Raw genomic sequence first — 14,772 nt, forward strand, 5'->3', positions numbered from 1 at the left:
TTTAATGGACGGGTTCCGCAAGAATGTAATGCACCCCGCCCGTGGTTGCTCGTGCTTTGGACTTATGTCCTCGTGCACAAGTGAACCATCAAGATTTGTCCCTTAACCTTGACACCTAAGTGTGTAACCCCCATTCACTGAGGGAGTGGGATACGCCCACTGCGCGGCCAGACCGAAGTTCTGAGTGAATACCAGTTGACCTACTGGTGAAGGCGGTCCTGCTAGCGAGTCAGGCCCTACCATACTCTGCAGGCATGGTGCCCGAGCGTTATAAGGCGAGCTCACCTCCCGCACATGTTCACCGTTACCCAGGTCCCTGGGATTAGTTCCCATGTGCTACCGAATCCCACGGTATGACCACAATCCGACAGAGTCCAACCCAATCCGGGAACCCCAGGCAATGCTCAAGGGGGCTCGTGTCCCGGCCCTGCCTACCTCTACGTTCAACTGGCAACCGCCGTGTGTAGAGGTACCACACACACGTCGAGATGCTGTGCATCTCATCCCGGATCCAATGGTACGTGTAAGTCACCATTTGAGTTTGGAACCGGCCCATATCCTGCAGGGTTACCTCCCTTTCGCGGGATTAGTACCGTTCCCAGATATCTGGGATTGGACCTTTCCCGTTTCCGTTTGGTCCTCCTTTAGGCAGGAATCCGACTCTCCCCTCCCGGTAGGATCGTCCAAGCAATAAGGGACTACCTCTCTTTTACATGTTGAGGTACCACGTACACGCTGAGATACTCGGTATCTCTTCCCGGACCCAACAGCACGTGTAAGTCGCCGTTTGGGAGAAGGGCCATGGCCGCTGCTCTTCCCCGGTAGGGTCGCCCAGAGGACTACCCCACTTTTTACCGTGTTGAGGTACCACGTACGCTACCAGACCCAATGGGACGCGTTAGTTTCCCATTTGGGAGTCAGCGGGAGACCCATAGGAATCCCTCATCCCCTAGCAGGGTTATACAGTAAAATACAGTACACGAAACATTTTATGAGTCTTTTTTCAACTCTATTCAAGGTCCCACAAAATAGTATTTTCTTCATCCTAAAGGCTTCTTTCGCCATTTCTATAGTGCGATGCAACCGAATATTCTAGTTTTAATCCGATTAGAAACCGATAATTTACACAATACTATTTACTTCATTAGTTTTATAAACCTATATGCTTATCGTATTATAATTATCTTTAAAATTATGATTTTGTTATTTAAAAACGTAGAACGAGAAATAAAGTAATATTCTACCTAGGTATTTGTTAAGGAAACCTTTGAAACAGTGATGATTTCAGGGCATGATCTGTGGGAGAATTTGAGACCCTGTCGACATAAATTCGTGGCCATATCTTCGATCATGCTCAAAGTGGACTAATAATGTTCTATAAATTTCCTCCCATTCATATATTGACCATTATCCGGGGAGAATCTTCTGAATTCATCAATGCTTATAATTAGTTTTTCATTACAAATCAAAGGATAATAATGAAATGTTGAACATACTTAATATTTTGTTTTCAGTTTTGGATTTTAAATTTGCAATTCATATAATTTTCCCTTCTAATCGAATTTGAAAGAAACGTAGCTGCCAAAGATTTATTCAAAGAAATGTTTTCAGTCCTCTGATAAAAATAGGAACACACTCTTACGAAAAAAAAACAATATTTCCTACAGGGTTTAAACACATAAACTTATGATTGATAGACTAGTTACCCAAACCGCTCGACCAGTTCGTACATCTTAACTGGGTTGCTTTAGACTTTTATGTAAATTAGTTTCCTGCTCCATACTTTTTTTAGTTTATGTCGATACGACTATAAGTTTGTGGTGAATATTTGGGCGTTACAGGTCTTGCAATGCATAAAGGTCTTTTTCGTATAAACTACATTCAATTTTACGTCCTAATAACTTATATGCAACAGGTTGAATCTGCGAAATGATTGGGGTTGGAGTGATCGTAAATGTTTTCATAGTTAGGAGCCTGGATATACAAACCCGCTTAACGTGGGGATTTACTATTGTGAAATTTGGTACAATGATAGCTACATCCAATGTTTCCATCTAAAATAATTTCAATGTTCCAGAAAATTTTTTTCTTCAATCTGTTATTTTACAGTACTAAGTAATGCTGCGATGTTGCTGGATTTACGTGCTGATCATTCTCATCTATAGCTCACAGCTCGTACTTTTTATTATAAGTGTGTATTCTCTGTCAAGAAAGTTTATGCATGTTTTCCGCGGGATAGTACCTTGCCCCTTGCTACTATCAAAATAAAATACTACACATTGCCCCCATATCATTTCGCCAGTAGCTTCCTATTTGCTCATAGGTTAAAACAGTATTCCTGGGCATTGTGGCGAAAACGTATTTGCTTTTTCGTGCATTTTACGAAAAACACAGAGTGAAAGCAATAAAAATAACACTAGGAAAAAATGCAATGCGATATAAAGTGCTTGGACTCTTGCGATAAATCACTCAATGCTGCACTTTCCTTGCCAGCAGGTCTTGGTGGTGTAACGGATAACACCGTGAGCTCGAATTCACGGGGTACTCAGAACGATTCCCTCTGAAGGCATATATTTTATTTTTTTACAACAATAGAAATTTTTTTAACTATCCAGTCATTCGAGAAAAGGAAATTATATAGAAACACAAAATTTCATTTTCGTATTCACATTATCGCGAAGAAATATGATTTCTTCTAGTTCAAACCGTAGACAATAAGTTAGCGAATAATGTTTTTCGGTTTGTTTAGAAACAATGTCTAGTGTGTTGTCGTCGGCAGAGCTCTACACTGTAGACATTAAAGTCGCAAGTTTGTGAGGAAAACAGTGTCCATTTATTATTATTATTATTATTATTATTATTATTATTATTATTATTATTATTATTATTATTATTATTATTATTATTATTATTATTATTGCTATTAGAATGACAAAAGAAGGAAAGAAAAAGAGTCGAAGTTATTGATAGGAACAGAAGAGATGTAGTTTATGCCATATTCTTTTTAGGTTTACACATGAACGTAATAATATTATTGGGCCTTATGCAGAGTCGTTATAAAGGGTGATTAGTGCCATACTAAAGAGTTCGACTAACATATGTTTCCTGCAGTAGTCAAGCATTTAGTATGACGTTAATCATAGTTCTAAACGACTCTGCATAAGGCAGATTACATTTATGGATTGACATTGATAGATAGAATTATTATTTTATGAGAACAAAAAATGTAGTATAAATACGTGTTAGGTGGTAGCATTAATGAATTTTATTTCGCCCTTCTTCTAGATAGGTTGAGCTGATTTTGAGTTTAACGTCCCTTTAAGCAGCAAGGTTACATGAGATGGGACCTACTGATTAACGTGAAGTCCGAAACACATGAGCTCCTGCCGGTAATCGAACCCGGGTCTTTTGCTAGATAGGAAGGTGAGGTGAAACCTTGAATAGAATTCTTCTTGAGATTAGAGTTGTAAGTTCGATCACTATTTATAATTTGTGTTATTCCTTTAATGCTTTATTAACGTTGCATGTAGCGTTCAAGCTAATAATAACTTGTTAGCGAAATCACGTGCAAATTTGAAGACCGAGTTGGTTGTGTAAATTCGCACACAGATCGAGGTAACGAAGCCAGAGTAATGTGCGTACGTCTCTTGAACAAAGAAATAGTTTCTCTGCTCTGGCCATCCTCCCTCGTAGAGTATTCGATAGCACGATGGTCTGAAGATCTTGTAGTCTACGGATGGATTCCCTCGCACTCAGAACCATTTTTATTTCTTCAGCATAAGTAGAAAAGGAAAAAACAAACGAATCTTGACGCATGAAGTTTAGAGCTAATAAGTAAGACCGAACTAAAGGTATGGGTCATTACGTGATTTTATTTTTTTTTAATGGAAGAAAGTTGTTTTGTCTGTGTCCAGAAATGGAGTATAAATAAAACAAGAAACTACACTTCTGTCCAGAATTTCTGTCGCTTGTCTTTCAAAATTACATAAGATAGAAAATATTAAATGTCTTCTTAAAAATATGCAGAAAAAGAAAACCACATACTTCCAATATACAGTATATATATATATATATATATATATATATATATATATATATATATATATATATATATATATATATATATATATATATATATATATATATATATATATATATGTCGGGTCGACTTACGTGACCTGCAGCAGTCACGTGCAGCCGCAGCCAGTGAAACTTGTCGAAAGCAGTTGAGAAAAAGGCCTCGTTGTGTTAAGCCGGGTGAGTGTCAGTGTGTGATAATGCCGTATTCGATACCCGAGCATGTTGCCATTGTTGAAGGGTTCATTCTCACTGGATCTTTTGTGAAAACAAAGAATTTGTTTCGGGAGAAATTTCCAGGACGTTCTGTGCCAGCAAAAAGCACCATTCAGGAATTGATTGAAAAATGGCGGCGTACAGGATCGGTTCAAAATGCTCCCAGGAACAGACGACCATCTGTCTTCACACCTGAATTAAAGATGCAGGTGGAGGGGATAATGGCAAGAAGTCCTCGAAAGTCAACCAGGAGATGAGTCAACAGGTTCATGCGAGTGAGAGAAGTTGCAGACGTGTTTTAAGGGGACTGAAGTTAAAACCGTACCGGATAAGTGTTGTGCAAGAACAAGGAGCCTGACCTGCAGAAGAGGGTGCATTTCTGTTCATGGCTGTTGAGCAATGTTGCCAGTGGTTTCTTGGATCCACTAATGCTCATCATGAGTGACGAGGCGTGGTTCCACCTGTCTGGGTACGTAAATTCAAAAAACAACCGGTATTGGTCGACAGAAAATCCACACGCAATCCACCAGGTACCCTTGCATGATGAGAAGATTGGTGTTTGGTGTGCCATTTCGCCATACGCGTTATTGGGCCCATATTCTTTGAGACGACAGTGAACAGTGACGTGTATATGGGAATCCTGGAGGAGTTTTATACACACTTGACCGAAGAGGAGCGTCAGTTATGTTACTTTCAGCAGGACGGTGCAACATACCACACATCAGCTGCATCATTGTCCCTTGTGCATGAGATGTTTACACCAGAGAGGACAATCAGCAAAGGTTTGTGGCCTCCTCGGTCACCAGACTTGTCACGTGTGACTTTTACTTATGGGAACTGTTAAAGGGAAGAGTATACGAAACAAATCCATACTCAATTGAAGAACTCAAGACCAGGAGACAGGATGTCACCAATAGCATTACAACACAAGAACTGACAAGGGTAATTATGAATCTCCTCAATCGTGCTCACATGTGTGTTGAAGTAGGCGGAGGACACTTTCAGCACCTGCTGTGAAGGCTGCTGTGAAGGTGAGTCGTCATATTCAATAAATTACATTTCATTTATGTGTTGTAGTTAATCATATTCAACACATTACATTTCATTTTATGTGTTCACTTTACGGGCCGGTTTCACGTGCCGCACCCTGTATATATATATATATATATATATATATATATATATATATATATATATATATATATATATATATATATATATTTCTGTAAAATATTAAGAAATAAAGAAGCTATTATTAATAAAAGAAATCTCCGAAACTCCTAGCCAAATTCTAAGTTCAATTTTCCTAAGCGTGGTAAACGCGCGGCGAAATTTACAGAGAGAGAGGGGGAATTTTATGATTTATTAGAAATACAACGTAAATCTTCCATAATGTTAGTTACTATACATATTGCACAGCTCTAATAATTATAGATATTAAACATTTTATACGTAAACAAACAAATGAAAGGAAATAAGCCACAAAATATGCAAAGCGATCAGACAGTTTGTGGCATTTGTTTCCTAATATGCGTTTACTAAGACAATAAACCTTAACATACCTTCGTAGAGTAGACGGTTAGAGTACGCTTTCTGAGTATTTTCCTCTTATCCACGAACATCAGTTCGAATTGCATCGAATACCGTCCCTTTTTTTAAGAAAAGCTTGATTCTGTCAATTTCTTAAACAACGATGTTTTTAATAATGTTGCTTAGTATTATCGTCTTCATTCTAGTTTATTTGAATATTTCCAAATAATACAGAATTACGTCCTTTAAATAAAGTATTACAATTATCAAAAATTATATAAAAAAAGGAAACTTCATTTTTAATCATTATCCTAACGGGAAGGAGAAACTTATAAATATTTGAAACGGTAATTAACATATGGCTAAACTTTAATGAAACATTACTAAAGTAAAACATTTACTCCGAATAGTCTCTGTAAGTAATTTGTAGAAAATGGACAGAAATAATGAACATAAACTATTAGTTGTCAATTAAAGTGCTCTTTGCTTCATGAAAATAATAAACATTTTACAAAAATAGTGATCTTTGGATTTATCGTAAATATTTTAGTAAATAAATAAATAAAATACATATGTATAATTTAATCACCGTGACTCGATAGCTGATTGCGAGGGTGAAGATAATGAATATTACTACAAACTATTACAAAGCTAGGGGCCGCAATGGTCCAGTGGAAGCCGGTGGGTGTAGTTGAGCAACCTGAAGTGTTAGATTGCAATGTTGTCAATGGCTCGAGCGGCTCAGCTCACGGCTCATTCACCACTGAGCCGAACTGAGAAGTGAACCGAGCCCACACTTCACACTACCGAGCCGAAAAAGTTGGACCAAACCGAGCCGAGCCAATTGCTTACCCCAACGGAGCCACTTCGAGCCGATAGCTCACCTGAGCCAGACCAATGGCTTATTCCAACCGTGCCGGCTCGAGCCAATGGCTCACCTGAGTCGAGCCGAACCGAGCCGATGGCTCATCGCAACAGAACCGGCTCTAGGCGATGGCTCACCTGAGCCGAGCCGACCCGAGCCGGTGGTTCATCGCAACCGAGCCAGCTCGAACCGATGGCTCACTTAAGCTGAGCCGAACCGAGTCGGTTTGAGCTGTTGGCTCAGTTGAACCGTGCCGAGCCGGTTGACATCATTATTAGACTGACGATCGTGAGGTTTTCGAGTCCCTCTGTAGTAGGAAGGGAAAAATTTTAATTGTCCTCAATGTTTCTGAATCCATGTCCCTGTCGATTCTAGGAGTCCTGAAATGTGATTGAAATAGAGAATAAGTCAGGAAGATTTTAAAAAAATGTAGAGCGGTCACCTCTAGTGCATAGAGTCCCTGGTTCGATCCCAGCTCGCGCCAAGTGAACTTTGTGTTGGACACAGCGTGTGTGGGGGATTTCTCGTGGTTCTGTTTTTCCCACTTTCTTTATTCCACCATTTAATTGATTTCTCATAACTACCGCCTCCTTTACCCTAGTCGGCATAACTATGGAACATAAAACTTAGATTGCTTATTCTTTTTGTTGTTAGAGGTAAATGACTGTAAGTAAAATACTGTAAATAATTGTGAATAGAATTTTTTATCCTCAGATAAAATATTTACTTTCAACTCTTCCAGTTGGTCTAGCGAGTTACACGTGCACCTATGGTGTATGCGGTTCCGGGTTCTATTCCCGCCAGAACACAGAACATAATTACTTTTCATCTACTCTTATTAATTGTTTATCATTTTTAATCTGAAGAGCATAAATGTGAAACATTAAACTAAATAATTCCGTTTCAATATTATCCAGTGATTTCATTGTCTCAATCATCAATCGTTGCGATCGTACTATATACTACCATATGTATACAATTGGTTTGTCGCAGCAGATCCGAATTTGAATGTGGTCCTTTTGTGGTTGTTCAAAGATTCAATGCTTGTTTGTGTTATTTTGTCGGCTACCACTACTGCTGTGCCAAGCAGTAGCGTCTCCTGACGTGGATGTTAGGGAGTTGGAAAGAAAGGAAAAATATATTAACCCTCACAACCATAGGCAATACTAGAGGGGAAACCCCCCTCTCCCCAGGAGCAAAGGTGGGCCCACCCACATTTTTTTACTGATCAAAAATATTGTGATAAATTTACCTCAATTTACGCATAACTATTTTAGTGGCATTCGCAATCAGCATACGAGTATTTAATAATGACTATACTTTGCCCACCCATCGATTTCCTGAACATAGTGTGTACCTGGAAGTTATCGCAATTTTCGAAAGTAAGGAACTATAATCGTCACTACATAATGTCCTATTTACGCCAACCTATAAATAGCATTTTTCTTATAACAATTTAGTCTGGAAATTATAAAGAGCAATCAAGGAGGTTGTTACTACGTATGGAATACATTTAATTATAATAATTATAGTATGATTAAATATACCATCAAAATATGAAACTGAAAATAAAAAACAAGCAATTATTTACTTACAATCACATGAATTTCAGCTCAAGTCGTCTTTCTTGGCGTAGAAACCTCTGGATTACTGCTTTAGAAACAGTAATAAGGGCCCGAAACCGTAAGTCTTGAGGATGACCCACTAAAGACAAAGTAAATGAAAATTAGGTAAATAAAAAGGCAGAATGGAAAACCATACTGTAGCTTAACGTCCAGGTTTTTTCTTTTTTCATCAACTGACATTTCCAACACAAATTAGATCGACAAAAAAAGGTTGTTTCTTTTCACAGTACTCATTACACGTATTTTAAGAAAAAGTCGATTGCACCATTAACTTTTGAATTGAATGATACGTTTAGTAATAAAAAAGTGCGTAGATCATACCCGCTTTCCCCCCAGAAAAATGTTTTCTGTATTGCTATAAAATATCTGTACATCCCCAAATAAATCTACAGACTTGGCAACGCTTGAGAGAAGCAGAAAACTCAAGACGTTGATTTTCTAACCAACGCCTTGAATCCTACAAGCACGAGGTGAGTAACACGAAGCGCATGCACAATAGGAGTCTTCTAAAGCAGTGAAAATTCAGCCAAAGCGTTGCCATCGACTTATTCGCAGAGTTGCCTCCTCAAAAAAGTGCATTTCCCCAGCCTCCCCCCCCCCACCTTAGAGTTTGGAAACAAAAATTATGCCAATCGTTTCTGCTACGTTTGTGCCGGAATGTACCGCAAAAATTTTCGTTTATACCACTTTCGATACGAAGTTATAAGAGTTTTAAAGTGATTGGCTGGGGAAAGGGCAGCCCCACGTGTTTCAATTTCCAAATGAAATATATCTGAATCGTTTGTACCGGGATGTACCGCAAAAAGTTTTCGTTTGTACCGCTTCTGTTAAAAAGGTATAGAAGTTTTAAAGTGTGGAGCTCTGGAGACTGCAGCCTCCTAGTTTAAAACTTTTATACCTTTGTACCGGAAGTGATACAAACGAATTTTTTGGTGTTCCTTGCGGTACAAACATGGTAAAAAGGATTGACATAAGTTTTGTTTGGAAACTCAATGGTGGGGAGGCTGTGAAAACGGCAGCTTCCTAGTTCATAAATTTTATATCTTTGTACCGGAAGCGGTACAAACGAAGATTTTTACGATACATTCCAGAACAAACATAGTACAAACGATTGTCATAGGTTTTGTTTCAAAATTCCAAGATGGCGGACTGTGAAAACGAAAGCTCCCTAGGTAAAACTTCTAACGGAAGTGGTACAAGCAAAAGTTTTGCAGTACATTCCGTTACAAAAGTAGTACAAAGGATTGGGAAAATCTAAATTTTGGAAATTGAAAGGGGGAGTTTCCGTTTCTACAGCCCAGACTTTTAAACACTTATACTTTTGTACCGGAACTGGTACAAACAAAATTTTTTGCGGTACATTCCGGTAAAAACATACCACAAACGATTGACATAGTCTTATCTCGAAATTCCAAGGTGGGGAGTTCTGGAAACGGCAGCCTCCTAGTTAAAACTGTCATACTTTTGGACTGGAAGTGATACAAACAAAAATGTTTGTGATACATTCCGGTACAAACGTTGTACAAACGATTGGCATAGGTTTTGTTTCGAAATTCCGAGGGGGGCTGTGAAAACGGCAGCCCCCTAGTTTGAAACTTTCGTATCTTTCTACCGGAAGTGGTACAAACGAAAAGTTTTGCGGTACGTTCCTGTTCAGAAGTAGTACAAACGGTTGACATAGGTTTCATTTCGAAATTCGTAGGTGCGGGGCTGCCGTTTCCACAGCATCAATTGAAAACTCATATAACTTTGTACCGGAAGTGGTACAAACGAAAATTTTTTGTTGTACGTTCATGCACAAACGTAGCACAAACGATTGGCATAGTTTTCTTTTCCATATTCCAAGGTGGGAATGCTAACGTTTTCACAGCCCTCCATTTTTAAACTCTTTTATCCTTGTACCGAATGTTGTACAATCGGAAAATTTTGCGGTTCATTCCGGCACAAACGTAGCAAAAAGGATTGGCATAAATCTTTTTCGATATTCTAAGGTTTAGATGCTGCCGTTTCCCCAGCCCTCCATTTTTAAACTCTTTTATCCTTGTGCCGAAGGTGGAACAAACGAAAAACTTAGCGGTACATTCCGGCACAAACGTAGCACAAACGATTGGCATAGGTTTTGTTTCGAAATTTCAAGGTTGGAGGCTGCCGTTTCCCCAGCCCCCCACTTTAAATCTCCTATAACTTAGTATTGGAAGTGGTACAAATGAAAATTTTTGCGGTACATTCCGGTACAAATGTAGCACAAACGATTGGAATAGGTTTTGTTTCAAAATTCATAGGTGCGGGGCTGCCGTTTTCCCAGCCTCCCACTTTAAAACTCTTATAACTTTGTACCGGAAGTGATACAAACGAAAATTTTTGCGGCACATTCCGGTACAAACGGTTGTCATAGGTTTTGTTTCGAAATTCCAAGGTTGGGGGCGGCCGTACCCTAGCCAACCACTTCAAAACTTATATTTTTTGCCGGAAATGGTACAAACAAAAATTTTTGCGGTACATTTCGGCACAAATGTAGCACAAATGATTAGCATAGGTTTTCTTTCAAACTTCCAAGGTTGGGGTCAGCCGTTTCCCCAGCTTAACACTTTAAAACTCATATAACGTTGTACCGGAAATGGTACAAACGAAAATTTTTGCGGTACATTCCGGCTCAAACCTAGCACAAACGACTGACATAGGTTTTGTTTCGAAATTACAAGGTTGGAGGCAGCTGTTTCACCTGCTCCCCCACTTTAAAACTCCTATAACTTCGTACTGGAAGTGGCACAAACGAAAATCTTTGCGGTACATTCTGGCACAAACGTAGCACAAACGATTTGAATAGGTTTTGTTTCGAAATTCGTAGGTGCTGGGCTGCCGTTTCCCCAGCCCCCTCTTTAAAAGTCTTAAAACTTTGTATCGGAAATAATACAAACGAAAACTTTTGCGGTACATTCCGGTACAAACGATTGGCATATGTTTTGTTTCGAAATTCCAAGGTTCGGGGCAGCCGTTTCCCCAGCCCCCACTATTAAACTCTTAAAACTTCCCGGAAGCGGTACAAACGAAACTTTTTACGGTACATTCCGGTACAAACGATTGGCATATATTTTGTTTCGAAATTTCAAGGGTGGGGGCGGCCGTTTACCCAGCTGCCTACTTCAAAACTCTTATATTTTTGTTTCCGGAAGTGGTACAAACGAAACTTTTTGCGGTACATTTCGGCACAAATGTAGCACAAATGATTAGCATAGGTTTTCTTTCGAAATTCCAAGGTTGGGGGCTACCGTTTCCCCAGCCTAACACTTGAAAATTCTTATAACGTTGTACTGGAAGTAGTACAAACGAAAATTTTTGCGGTACATTTCGGCACAAACGTAGCACAAATGATTAGCATAGGTTTTCTTTCAAAATTCCAAGGTTGGAGGCAGCCGTTTCCCCAGCCTAACACTGAAACTCTTATAACGTTGTACCGGAAGTGGTACAAACGAAACTCTTTGCGGTACATTCCGGCTCAAACCTAGCACAAATGATTAGCATAGGTTTTGTTTTCGAAATTCCAAGGTTGGAGGCAGCCGTTTCACCATCTCTCACGCTTTAAAACTCTTATAACTTCGTACCGGAAGTCGTACAAACGAAAATTTTTGCGGTACATTCCGGCTCAAACCTAGCACAAACGATTGGCATAGGTTTTGTTTTCGAAATTCCAAGGTTGGAGGCAGCCGTTTCACCATCTCCCATGCTTTAAAACTCTTATAACTTCGTACTGGAAGTCGTACAAACGAAACTTTTTGCGGTACATTCCGGCTCAAACCTAGCACAAACGATTGGCGTAGGTTTTGTTTCGAAACTCCAAGGTGTGGGGGCTGGCGAAATGCACCTTCCTCAAAACATGACGAAGACCGCACAGCACTTCTCTGTTCATTTGCACTTCAACAGTTGATTCTGTCTCGTTGAAAATAAAAAATCCCAGGTTCTGACGATTCGTTTAATTAAATTAAAATACTCTTTTCTTCATTTTTCGTTGGACGTTAACACACGACTTGCACACCCAGAGAAGACGCTACTGGTGCCAAGCTGTCTTTCCTTTGTCAGTTACCTGCGTGTAGTTGTAGCTCGTGCCTACGTGTTCTGTGTTGTGCTTAGCACGGTAGTCTTAATACAAATAAAGCAATATTTTCCTTTTTACATGAAGTATATCACACAAATCAAATATAGGTAAATGTATTTAGAAACAACAAAGTTTTCACACGCCATTCACTACAGACAAACTTCTATTAACCAGTTTTCATTGCTGCCAGAAGCTAATGATTTTTACTGAAAATTGGCATTTAGTGCACAAAGGAATCAGCTTCACTTTAGGTATGAGACTTCTAAACTGTGTTATGCATAAGTATCTATAGACTAATAGAACAGCTATGTCCGTTTGTCCGTCCGTCGACAGGTATCATGGGTAAAATCGTAAAAGATAAAGAGATAACGTATCTTGCAATCGATTCACCATCCCAAGGATAGGTTTCATTTCCTCTGTTTACTCCATGTCCAAATCGGAAGTTCTGGCTGTGAAATATGTGGTTTCCTTTTTCTGTATATTTTTAAGAAGACATTTAACATTTTCTATCATTAATAGTTATTTCTATTTATGTAATTTTCAAAGACATGCGACAGAAATTCTGGACAGAAGTGTAGTTTCCTCTTTTTTATATATACCCCATTTCTAAACACAGACAAAACAACTTACCTGCATTTTATTGTCTTTTTTAAACAAATCACGTAATGGCCCATACCTTTGGTTTGGTCTTACTTATTAGTTCTAAACTTCATACGTCTCGATTCCTTTGTTTTTTTCCTTTTCTACTTGTGCTGAAGAAATAAAAATGGTTCTGCGTGCGCGGGAATCCATCCGTGGACTACAAGATCTTCAGACCACCTTGCTATCGAATACCTACTCTACGAGGGACGATGGCCAGAGCAGAGAAACTATTTCTTTGTTCAGTGGTCAAGGCGCTGGATCACTAATTTGGGGGTTAGTGGTTCGAATCGACGTCAGGCCCTTTTTTTACTTTAGGATTTTTGATGGCGATTGATCGACGATGACACACGTTTTATTATACTTAGATATTTTATGCTCGGATGTTTCAATACTTGATCTATCAAATCTTCATGAATAATAATAGTAATAATAATTATTATTATTACCTGGTAGAAGATTAAAAGCTAGGAGCTAATTATCGCTCAGTTCATACCATTACAAACAGAAACGTGACATTGGCAAGATTATTTTGGTTTTGTTTAATGTTGCCCACGAGAAGAGGAATTTTTCATCTCGTTTCTAAAACAAACAATAAAAATGAGACACACAGGGTGTTTGTTCAGCACAATGCCCACTAGGCGGGAGCTGGGTAGAAGAGGGTGAACCATTAAATAAACAACACTTCAGTACTACTACAATACTAGTAATAATAATAATAATAATAATAATAATAATAATAATAATAATAATAATAATAATAATAATAATAATAATAATAATAATAATAATGGTATTAAAAGTTTTAAAGTTGCCCTAAAATTTGCCAAACTTACTTAAACGTAGGGATTTCGGAGAAGGGGTTCCGTACCTTCAAGACACGCCTCTGCAACTACCCACATTTTAAACAAAAGCTTTCCTCTAAAGTTTCATGTAGAAACTATTCTACTGTATATTTTAAGGAAAATAACTGTAATAAAAGTAACTAAATATCACTCAACACTAAGGCATATAATAAACTAATTTTTAGGATATGCAGAGGTAACTATAAAAGCTTTGCTACAAAAATACCTATACAGACCATAATTCAATGAGCTCTGAAATACAAAGTAACAAAAAGTTTATAAGATTCAGTCTACAGAGCAATTGTTACTTAAAGAATGGACATACAGTATTTCGAGAATCGAGACAAGACGAGAAATGTTTACGTTACTTTTCTTCTCGTCTCGATTCTCGTCTCCAAAGGGAGCGATAATTGAGTTGGCCTTGTCCCGTCTCAAATGTAAAATGTTAATTCTCATTTTTATTGTTTGTTTTAGAAACGAGATTTAAATTCCTCTTCTTGTGGGCAACATTAAACAAAACCAAAATATTCTTGCCAAATATCACGTTTCTGCTTGTAATGGTATGAACTGAGCGATAATTAGCTCCTAGCTTTTAATCTTCTACGAGATTATTATTATTATTATTATTATTATTATTATTATTATTATTATTATTATTATTATTATTATTATTGAAGACTTGATAGTTCAAGTATTGAAACATCCGAGTATTCAAATATCTGAATATAATAAAACGTGTCATCGTCGATCAATCGCCACCAAAAATCCTAAAGTAAAAAAGTGCCCGACGTGGATTCGAACCACGAAGCCCCAGATTACTGATCCAGCGCCTCGACCACTGGACCACGTTCACTACGCGTAATGAGTCGTTTTTAGGCTCGT

At 38.4% G+C, this 14,772-nt stretch overlaps 1 protein-coding gene across 1 annotated transcript in view; it reads right to left on the minus strand.

Annotated features, from left to right (window-relative positions):
- Positions 1–14,772, minus strand: part of LOC145679057 (glutamate [NMDA] receptor subunit 1-like) — an 87,930-nt gene that overhangs the window by 52,949 nt on the left and 20,209 nt on the right. The window contains exon 2 of the mRNA XM_081749655.1: positions 8,284–8,392. The gene's annotated coding sequence lies outside the window, so the exon portion shown is untranslated. The remainder of the gene's footprint in view (positions 1–8,283; positions 8,393–14,772) is intronic.

This window comes from Thermobia domestica, chromosome 2, assembly GCF_964235325.1.
Source record: "Thermobia domestica chromosome 2, izTheDome1.hap1.1, whole genome shotgun sequence".
Lineage (NCBI taxonomy): Eukaryota > Metazoa > Arthropoda > Insecta > Zygentoma > Lepismatidae > Thermobia > Thermobia domestica.